Source organism: Hemibagrus wyckioides, linkage group LG14 (genome assembly GCF_019097595.1).
Source record: "Hemibagrus wyckioides isolate EC202008001 linkage group LG14, SWU_Hwy_1.0, whole genome shotgun sequence".
Lineage (NCBI taxonomy): Eukaryota > Metazoa > Chordata > Actinopteri > Siluriformes > Bagridae > Hemibagrus > Hemibagrus wyckioides.
The window spans coordinates 17,305,730-17,317,510 of NC_080723.1; the positions used below are offsets into that span (position 1 = coordinate 17,305,730).

An 11,781-nucleotide genomic window follows, 5' to 3' on the forward strand; every position below is an offset into this window, starting at 1 on the left:
TACTGGAGATTTCAAAACTATGAAATAACACACATGGACTTCAGTAATCCATATGTAATGACAACAAAAAACAGTCAGTTGTTATTTTAAGACACGAAGGTCAGGTGTTCTGGAATAGTTCTTGCAAGAACAGTATTGTCAAGTGTATTTGCAAAACCCATCAAGCACCATGATGAAACTGGCTCACATGAAGACCATCCCAGTAAAGCAAGACCAAAACTGACCTCTGCTGCAGAGGAGAAGTTCATTTAGAGTTACCAGCCTCAGAAATCACCAATGAACAGCACCTCAGATTAGAGCCGTTATGAAGGCTTTACAGAGCATCAGTAGCAGACATATCTCAATATCAACTGTTCAAATGAGATTATTGTGTATTTCAGCCGCCTTCAGCATTGTTTTACAATGTAGAAAGAAATAAACATCAGGAAAGACCATGGGATTAGAAGGTGTGTCCAAACTTTTGACTAGTAGTGTGTATTATAGATGAACCATTATAGAATAAGGCCTAGTAACCAACGTGTTTTGATTTGAATTTTGATTGTGAAATATGATCGATCAGAAAGGGGTTGATTAATTTTCTGCATCTGATGACAGTATCAGCTTTCACAGGGCCTTGTATGAGGGACACTTCACTTTAAGTATTTAAGTATGTAATTGTTTAAAAGATGTTTATTTATGATTTTTGGAAGGAGTCTCCAGTATCGGCACTTTTTGACAGTCAGTAAGTTTTCTAACACGGGAAACATCTCAAGGACTTTGCTTTAGTGTCATTGTTTGAATATTAAGAAGCGAAAAACGTACTGCTGCAAAATCGACTGTGGTCTAAAGACAATTATTATTTTAGATAATTGAGGATTTGAGGATCGCAGAGTTTGCTCCAGGTTTCCTCCCTAGAGCTTTTTTAAAATGGTATTTTAGCTACATGCTGACTTAGAAAGCTAGCTGACCTTTTCTTGTTTTAATTGACATGTTTACCTCCTTTAAGGCTTTTTCTCTTTGGCATTTTGTGTTGATTCTCCACATTGCTTTTGCAAGTGCTTTCTCTGATGATGCTTCATATAATGACAGTCTGAGCATCTGACTGGACTTTGAGTAATGCTTTGATCATATAGATATGTATATACATTTTTAATTACATATTTTGGCCCAATGAATAGGGAAACATCTTTGGCATGTCAGTGCACAGTAATTGCCGCTCCAGTGTCGGGTTGAAGGAAAAAATTGAAATCAAATAAGCATTTCTTGTGTTCAACAGGTTTGAATTATTCATAGGTTCAAGTGTTTCCATGATTGTGCCTGTTTGGTGATGGTTTTTCCAACGATACTAGAAAACGCTACTCTTATTGACACTTGACGTTAATGCTATGTGTTTTTAAGTTACTTTTATTTCCAGTTTTTATTTTTAGCAAATCTATGGCGATTACGGTCAAAAGCACTCGGTCTAGTAAAACATAACACTTATACGAACATTCAGCCACCAAGTCACTCTGGCTGCATTCATTGAGATGTACTTGTTCTCCATTATTGTAAAATTCATTGTCCTCACATGGTGCCAGGTTTTCAATCTGTCCAACCCATGGGTTTGCCCATTTTGCCAAAAAATGAGTAGGTTGGCCCATTAGAGACTGCCTTCCTCAGACTTACATATTGGCACCGTATCCAAGGAAACGCATGCATATGGCAGTTAAATTCAAGCCCTCTGGTTCTTGGCGCGATCATAAATAACCCAGCCATGTTTCAGTGTAAAATGCACTTTTTTGGAAATTGCTCTCTATTTGGAGAACTGGTTTGTGTCTTATGGCACCATATTGTCCCTGAAACCAAATTTTATTGCTTTCGAAATTGCCGTCTGCATTGCCTGTTGTGCATTTTCCTGTCTCAAATAGGTTTGAGGAAAGTAAGAGCTGTGGAGTGATGAACTTGGGGAAAGCCAGGGCATGAAGTGAAGAAAATACAACAAGAATAATAATGTTAAAAGAATAATGTTAAAAGACTTTATTGCTGTGTTGCTCACAATACATAAGTTTTAGCACTTGCAATTATGATTATTTTTTTTTGGATGTTCCGATTGTAAACAAGGCTCAAACACTACACAGTGGTTCACCTAGTTTTATTTGCATAATCAGTCCCTCCAGGATTTCACTGTTTTGCGATTGTAGAAACCTAAATGAAGCAAACTCTGCAATATTCCACATATTTGGTCCAAGATTCATCATGTGACATAATCACGACACACAGTCAGGCAAAGCCCTCTTCTATTCACGTGCATCAAACATTGAGTATGAATGCAGCTATCATAGGAAACAATTAGGTATGTCGTCACTGGTAGGAGTTTAAAAGAAGAATCCTGTGCTTTAAGTTTTGCCAAATTCAAGTAGGTAATCATATGTGATATATGAAATACTAGTGACCCAGCATGCATTTGTGAGAGCTACACACACACAAACAAGTTTATCAGTTAGTTATCCAGCTAGCTAACTGCTAGTACACTTTTCAGTAACAAAGTCTCCAGTGGCATTGTTAGATTCTTAATGTGTTGTGACAGTAGACAAATCTGTGAAAATATACCATAGCATTTTGTACATTCTTCACATCAGTAAAGCAGTTTTAGCATGCAGGTCCCCAGGTGCCATATCATTCTCTAGATATTTGCATATTGGTCATGACAGACCTAAAGCTGTGGAGCTTATTCTGTGGCAAAATAAACTGAGCTCATACATAATGCTTACTGAAATATCTTGGGTTAAACGTCTACATAAGGAGAAAAAAGTGAGATAATTATTTTTTAAAAAGCAGATTTTGGGTACTTTAAATCTAGTACACAATATAATTCTCTTTATTTAGCTGGCCTCACAGACGTGCATGTGCTACAAAATATTGTCTTATATTGTACTCTTCTATCTATCTATCTATCTATCTATCTATCTATCTATCTATCTATCTATCTATCTATCTATCTATCTATCTATCCATCCATCCATCCATCCATCCATCCACTTAATTAGTACATAATAGTTCTGCTGCTTGCTTTAGTACTTTCTTTCTTATTAATTATTTACCTAGTTGCTTACTTACCTACTTAGTTTCTTAATTACACACCTACTTGCTTTCTTACTGTACTTACTTTTTTACTCGCATACTTATTTACCTTTCATAAGTAGCTACAGAACTTACTTTCCTACTCTATTTACTTGCTTATTGTCTTATTTTACTTGCCTGCAGTACGTAGTTTCCTAACTTAGTTATTTACTTGATATCCATTGTTACTTAACCTCCTTATTTACCTATTTGTTTTCTTACCTGACTTATCCCTACATATATTCTCACTTCCATACATAATTAACTTACTTATTTACTTACTTACTTAGTTTCTTAATTACCTACTTACTTTTTTTATTTTACATAGCCACTTAACTTCCTTATTTGCCTATCTTACCTTATTTGCCTATCTTACCTTATTAACCTACCTATTGACTTTTTAAAAAATTTTAAATAGTTATTTACCTTACTTATTTACCTACTTTATTTTATTATTTTTTTAACCTTACTTCCCTACATACTTTCTTACTTGCATACACTTATTTACCTACTTAATTTCTTATTTATCTACTTACTTTTTTACATAGTTACTGAACCGTCTTATTTGCCAAATGGTACTTATTTACCGACTTTTGTTTTTGTTTGTTTGTTTGTTTTTTTATACATTATTTACCTACCTACTTTCTTACTGCCTTTCTTTCTAATTTACAAAGTTATTTACTCACTTTGTTTTTTTTTGTTGTTTTTTTTACATTATTTACCTACTTACTTTATTACTGCCTTTCTAATTTATGTAGTTACTTACCTTGCTTATTTACCTGCTTGTTTTTATTTACCTACTTTACTTACTTTCTTGCATATTTACTTAACTTCCTTATTTGCCAACTTGATTTCTTACCTACGTGCTTTCTTTCTAAATTACATAGTTACTTACCTTACTTATTTACCTACTTGTTTTGTTTTAGCTACCTTATTTACCTACTTATTTTCTTGCATAGTTATTTAGCTTGTTTATTTACCTACAGTACTTTTCCTACTTTACTTATCTAATTATGTTTTTGCTTGAATACTTACTTACCTTACTTATTTACCTGCTAATTAGCTTACCTTACTTGCATACCTACTTACTTACTTCCTGCCAAAAGTATGCCAGATGTGACAACATCAGCATACGAATGCCCTCCCTGTTGAATTTTCACCTTAAGAATCGAATTTTTGCAAGAAATTTGCCTCGGTATACGAAGCATTTTTGGCATAAGAGCGAAACGAAATGAAACGAACGCCGGCTAAGTTGCACAAGCGTCCATGGAAAGCCAAGTGAAGCAAGTTTTACTAATTTTATTTCAGTCAGTGAAAGCTGTTTCGCAACCCACAATGCCAATGTTGCCTTCGACATGTGTTCAAAAGCTATGTGATTTTTTGGGCGACAGATTGGTGGTTTAGGTGGTCTGTTCTATTTTTTAGCCCAAGCTTGGTGGCATGACTTCCTGTGAGGACCACTGAACCTTGGAAATTGGTAATACTGGTAATATTTTTGGGTGGCTGAAAAAGATCTGCATTTACATTATTTCTTATTATCGCAATACAAATTTTCGCCTGAAGAACGAATTAAAGTCATATACAGAGGTTTCCACTGTAACAGAAATTGATGTTGATTTTTTATTATTTCTAAACGAATTCCTTTGGCTCAGTTCTAAAGATGCTGCAGGAGTATTAGGATGTACAATCTTTGTTTTATCAATTGCTATGATGATTTTTTTATACACTATATAGCATGTATATCATATGATATTCTTCCACTACAATACCCAATCCAGTGCGTCTTCTCACGTAAGCGGTGTTCTTCACAATGTTTGGCCATCACATTCAAAGCAGATGTATTTGATGCCCTCGGCTGCATTCTTATATAAGCTGTTGTGGAGATTGCCTTGATTGTCTGGGCACGGCGTACACCACCATCCGTCTGGCAGTCCCGTTTCTGCTGCAGCTCTGAGTCCCAGAGGAGGTGCAGGTTCTGTTCAACTGGCTGAAGTGTCAAGAAAAATAACAGGCCATTCCAATGGCTTTTTTTCTATTTTTTTTTATGGGCTTTTGGTATGATTGCGAATGCATTGTCAGTGGAAACACATGAAAGAAATAAACGCACTCAGGGAGACGATTTTTCTGAATAAGGATTAAGGGGGAACAAATGAAGAGGGAAATAAAACTTTTCCCGTGTTAGAATACTACTATTCAGTGTCATAGCATATGTGCTAATGAGGAGTGAAACTTGATTTATCTTAGCGCCCTTTGTTCCTGTCACTTCATCTAAATATAGTGCAAGAATATCGTCTCGCCATTCGTACAGCATGTCCTTGTACTCGCTAATGTGATAATAGTTACTAAAATAACCTGATTATTTCAGAGTAGTTCATTTATCAGGTTGCCTCTGGGGTTTTTTTGGTGCTGGAAAGTGGTGGTGTATCTCCCTGATGTCCCAGGTTAAAAAGTAAATAAATAAATAAAAACGTGACATGGCATGTGACTGAGTTAGATTTTAGTGCTACTGTATAAGCAGTGTGTTCAGTCTAGCTGCAATAATATCGGAACAGTCGGTGCTGGTGTTGGTGTGATTCAAAGAGAAGCTACATGTTTGGGAATCCTATCATTTAACACTATTCTGGTGTGCTGCCTGCCCTTTCAAGCGCTCCTGCTTGTTGTTGCTATGACAGTGACATATAGAGATAATAACTGCTGTTAGAGTGCAGCATCTTGGCACAAAGAAAGTGCTCGGTTGTTTTCCGCGGATTTAAAATTCCTGATTTTGACAAAGAAAATAGAGAAATAAATATACATAAGGAATTTTTTTTCCAGTGTTTAATTGGATCGATCTTTGGCGTGAATTTTCGTTCAGGTCAGATGACAGCACTCGGCTGTGAGCTGAGAGAGGTTTCCTAGATCTCGGACTACTCCCGAGTGAACTCCAGCACGGAGCTGATTCATAGTGAAAAAGCGATTCGACTGTGAATCGATTCTTTGCAGGAAGTGAATCGAATCTGCCATGTGTTTTAAGATGCAGTAGATTCGAAGATGAAAACTGAGCCACAGGTGTATAATAGCGCTGCCGAAATACTCCCATGGTGGATGTGATAAACATTATGGATTTTCACACCGAAAATAGTTCATCCTGGGTCGTTGTAAAACTCAGAATCCTGGTTTATGTTGGTTAACATATCACACTTAACAACTGATGGTTCGCATTGTACAATCATTAACCCTGGATTAACTTTAATGACCGCTTTAAATAAAAAATCTCTTGGCTTTGGGAATCCATCTTCGTCTAGATTACACATGCGAAACAGGGTTTATGACGTTAGATTGAGCACACTGTGAACAGATTATACAATTAGTTATAAATTCAGTAGAACATCAATGATTAAAAATTTAATGCACACTTGACAAATGTTGGTTTGTCATTGTATCTCTGACCAATGAATGAAAGAGTGGTAAGGATACATTTTTTTCCCCCTTTGGTTTCTCTTAGAGTTGGTTTCTAGCAATAGGCTAGTAGGTGTTTCAACAGCGGGTAGCTCTCAGAAAAAAAAAAAAAAACCGAAGCCCAAATGCTTTAATGCGGCTCTCCAAAAGAAGGAAAGAAATAAGGATACATAATAAAAACCCAGAAATGGGCTTTAACCATCAAAACCATGAAGGTTCCCTTGATAAGATCGAAGAAGAATCCAGAGACACGTCTAACAGCGCAGTCTTTTCTAAATAAAAAGCCTTGATATTTTGTCATTTCTATGTCTTAGGAATCCTTCAAGCCGGACTTACATTAACAGCGATGCAATCTTGCGCGTCTTTAGAGTAACACACAGGAGCGAGGCAGCTAAAGCGCCTTGCTCTAGATTTTATTGCGTAGCTTTTATAGGAAAGGCCTCAGGGGAATTTAGTAGAGAGAGTGGAAACGGAATGGTACTCATAACCCCGGTAAAAGCTCTCCCGGGGCCGGAGAGACACTTTAAGTCCACTGACCATCATGATCAGACTGAGATTTCATGGAAAGGTTTGGCTTTTATCAAAAAACATGATTGAAGAAAGTGTTTTCAGGTTTAAGAGGAAGCGCTTCAGCGTACAATCAGCCTCTCAGGCCGTGCCCCGTTCTCACACAGAGCGCTTTACTGGATATTTTATTTCTTCAGATTAACTCCCGATTTCGTCTAAATACATAATAGAATTTCGTCAGACGCTGTTATTTCTTTTAACGCGTCAGTGGGAAAAAAAAAAGGAGGCGTGTTGGGAGTTGATGTTAAATGCATGTCGCGTGCACATATTTCATTCTGCCTCCACGGAATCGTGCATTTATGCATTACAGTTAAACAAACACTTTAATCGAAACCACTTAATTAGCCAACCCTGAGCGCTAGGAACGAGGCTGTGGAATAAGCGATTGTGAACGGAGTTGAAAATGTCATGTTTGTCAAGTGTCTAATTCCCTCAGTCTCAGTTTGACGTGTGATGTTGCTTTAGTGTCAGCTCACATTTATTTTTTTATTTTTTATTTAAATAAATCTTCATCACTCTAATCGTGTTAACTACAGAGGAACAGGGCTTCCTCTCTCACCAGCCATGAGGAGGAAAAAAAAATCCATTTGACCCGGATAGACCGCGGTTCATCCACACCCATATCCCACATTTAAAACTCACCTTGTGTTATTCTCCATTAGAACTAAACACTATTATTACCGCTAACTGCCTTAATTAATTTTTGACAGCTCCAATTGTCAAACTGGAACCAGCAAATTAGCCCATCATCATCTCTGAGATTAATTAAGAGCAGTTTCTACGTATTGTCAGAGTTTTGCAGTAATTTAGACTTCACTTTGTAGTCATCAGTGAATAGACCGTTGTGTTTTTTTTTTTACAGACGTCAGAAGCTAGATTAAGAATAGCGTCTTAATAAACGCTAGGAGAGATGCACGTGTCAGGTTATAACACACGTCCTGATGTTGTTTTCCAGGTCTGAAGTTTGTTTACGTGTTTATAGTGTAGAGTTGAATACGTGTTCTATTCCTCTTACACCACAGCAACCTGATCATTAGAAATCTATGTCTCTCTCTCTTTCTCTCTCTCTCTGTGTCCTTCTCTTTGTATCGCTTCCTCTTTCTCTCTGTGTCTCTCTCTCTGTCTCTCTCTCTCTCTCTCTCTCTCTCTGTGTCCTTCTCTTTGTATCGCTTCCTCTTTCTCTCTGTGTCTCTCTCTCTGTCTCTCTCTTTCTCTCTCTCTCTGTGTCCTTCTCTTTGTATCGCTTCCTCTTTCTCTCTGTGTCTCTCTCTCTGTCTCTCTCTTTCTCTCTCTCTCTGTGTCCTTCTCTTTGTATCGCTTCCTCTTTCTCTCTCTGTATCTCTCTCTCTGTCTCTCTCTCTCTCTCTCTCTCTCTCTCTCTGTGTCCTTCTCTTTGTATCGCTTCCTCTTTCTCTCTCTGTATCTCTCTCTCTGTCTCTCTCTCTCTCTCTCTCTGTGTCCTTCTCTTTGTATCGCTTCCTCTTTCTCTCTCTGTATCTCTCTCTGTCTCTCTCTCTCTCTCTCTCTCTCTGTATCTCTCTCTCTCTTTGTATCTCTTCCTCTTTCTCTCTCTCTGTCTCTCTCTCTCTCTCTCTCTCTCTCTCCCTCTGTCTTTCTATTTGTATCTCTTCTTTTCTTTTTCCTTTTAGTTTCTATTGGTATTTCCAATCCACTCTGATTTATCTCTCTCTTCTCTCTCTCTCTCTCTCTCTCTCTCTCCCTCTGTCTTTCTATTTGTATCTCTTCCTCTTTATCTCTCTCTGTGTATCTCTCTCTCTCTCTCTCTCTCTCTCTCTCTCTTTGTATCTCTTCCTCTTTATCTCTCTCTGTATCTCCCTCTCTCTCTCTCTGTGTGTATCCTCTCAGTATTCTCTCTCTCTCTCTCACACACACACACACACACACACTTTACCCCCCCAATAAAGTTTTCTTTTTCCTTGTGTTCCTTGTTTTTAAATTTCTATTGGTATTTCCAATCCACTCTGATTTATCTCTCTCTCTCTCTCTCTCTCTCTCTCTCTGTATCTTTCTCTTTGATTCTCTCTCTGTATTCTCTTTCTCTCTGTGTCTTTCTCTTTGTATCTATTCCTCATTATCTCTCTCTGTACCCCCCCCCTTCTCTCTCTCTCTTTCTCTCTCTCACTCACTCTGTACCCCCCTCCATAAAGTTTTCTTTTTTCTTGTTGATTTCTGTTGGTATTTCCAATCCACTCTGATTTCTTTCTCTCTCTCTCTCTCTCTCTCTAAACTTTCCCTTTTACTCGTTGGCTTCTGTTGATATTTCTAATCTGCTCTCTCTCTCTACTCTGTGATGACGCTACACCTTGTACCCAAAATACAAGAAGGAAATATAGAATATAAAATATACTTAGATGAGTATCAGTGTACTCTGGCCAATTGTTTAGCAGATCCTATGTAATAGAGAGTGTGCTTATCTACTCGATGTGGAATTACAGTATTTGGGGCATCTTGTCGTTTTTTGGTGCTCATTCTTACACTGTACATGTCTAGCATAATAAAATAGTGCTGTCTCTGTGAGGCTGCAGAGTCTGGAGTGAGTGTACAGTCTGATAAACACCTGAACCTGGACGTGTGTGTGTGTGAGAGAGAGAGAGAGAGAGAGAGACATCGATACAATTATTTCTCAGAACGAATACTGAATAGAAAAATGTGTATCCTGTTAAGCAGTAAGTATTTGGGTTGTCATGGAGCATTTTATTCAGCTCTGTTTATGCCGAATGCTGTGTGCTGAGAGCAGTGAAGTTATTGTGTATAAACAGTACCTTTAATAGAGAGCGTGAGGATGGCCACCCTGAGCACACAGCGTTCAGTATGAGCTGCCCAGTGCTTGCAAAACAGAGCTCACACATCTGTATCAGTAATGCAATAGAACCTCGGTATATGAATGCCCTCCCTTACGAATTTCCGCCTTAAGAATTGAAATTTTGCATCAACATACGAAGCATTTTCGGAATACGAACGGAGCAAACCGAACACCAGCGTACGTTCCAAGAGCCGTTGTTTGCATCAGTGGAAAGCCAAGCGAAGCCAACTGAAGCGAGTTTATGAACCTGATGATTCTTTTCAGTCAGAGAAAGCTGTTTTTGAAAGAGTTAACCCACGATTCCAACGTTGCCTGCGTGGGTGATCTGTTCTATTTTTAGCCTAAACTTGGTGGCACGGCTTGGGTCAGTTCTTTGTAAGCAGCCATACAGTTTCCATACACTTCGTATTGGGAATATTTTTAGTTGGCTGGAACGGATTATCAGCATTTACATTATTTCTTATGGGAAAATTCGTTTCGCAATACAGATTTTCGCCTTAAGAACTCAAATATATTTCGTTGTTAATGATCACGCTTCCCATCCTTACATTTAGTTTTTCACTTAGCTCAGCTCTGAATAAGCTACTACACAATACAGAAGTTTACATATAGTCCAAAAGACAAAATATGAACTAAATTTACTCAAATGTACCAGTTCAAATTTATATCTTAACCCTCTGTGGTGAAACAACCGTTTATATGTTCTTCACGAGTCCCTTGTTTATCCCGAGAAGTTCTACCGTTCTTCAGAAAAATCCTCCAGGTCTTATATATTATTTGCTTTTCCAGCGTCTTCTGCATATTTGACCTCTTTTAACACTCAGGATATGACGTTGAGATCGGATTTTTCACATTAAGGACGACTGAAGGATGCACACACAACTATTACACAAGACACAAACATTCACTGATGCTTAAGAAGGCAACACGAGGCAGGGGGGTGTAAACTTTTGAACTTTTTTTTTGTAGATTATTATTCATTTAGTGCTGCTTTTTAGAAGTGATTAGAAAAATACTTATCCCAGAATCTTTTCCAAATGACTAAATAATATTAAGCTACATTGATCGTCCTGCTCAAAAGTTTACACCCCCCCTGTTGAGTATCAGCGAATGTTTTGTAATAGTTACACTTGTACGAGTTCCTCAGTTGTCCCTCAGTGGGAAGAAATGGATCTGAAATACATGTAGTGAGTGTTGAAAAGGGGTAAAGCAAAGAATTTGCCAGACCTGGAGGCTTTTCCTGAAGAACAGTGTGTAGAAAACACATAAGATTATGAATCAAGCAGATCTAAACTTCTTTCTTTCTTTTTTTTTTTTTACTCCATTCAGACTTTTCCATTCAGTTATTATTGTGTCTTGTGGATAATATGTGATATTTTCTGCCAGGATTCTGACAAACGTATGTAAACCTGTGACCTCAACTGTATATATCTTTCAGATCAGGTTAGTGGTGTTGGAGGAAGATTTATTGATTGTCCTTCAACGTTCTTCCTTCTCATTCTTCTGCAAAAAGAAAAGGTTGCACAGCACCCTATAGGATCCTTCCGCTCATTCCTTTAAAGGTCTTCTGAGAAACACTCCAGCAAACGGTTCCACAGTCCAACCGAGATCTGTGTAAAGCAACCGAGCACGGGGTTCAGCTCAGCTCGTGTCCTTCACACTAACGCAAGCTCACTCGAGGAAATAAACACCAAGCAAACATTCCGACTCCGAGTCGTTTGAGCTCAGGTGAAAAGGACTAACGTGCTGGTTATGATTAAGGTCAGTGCGTATCAGCAGGCCTTATTGACCGACAGGGAGTGATGTAGTGCGGTTATTTCAAAGCTTGACCTACAGCTGCAGCTGCTGTCTTGCTCCATGGGGAACGTTTCTCC

At 38.0% G+C, this 11,781-nt stretch overlaps 1 protein-coding gene across 2 annotated transcripts in view; it reads left to right on the top strand.

The window, feature by feature from the left end:
- The window catches only part of enox2 (ecto-NOX disulfide-thiol exchanger 2), a 292,078-nt gene that overhangs the window by 43,842 nt on the left and 236,455 nt on the right, over window positions 1-11,781 (top strand). The window lies entirely within an intron of this gene.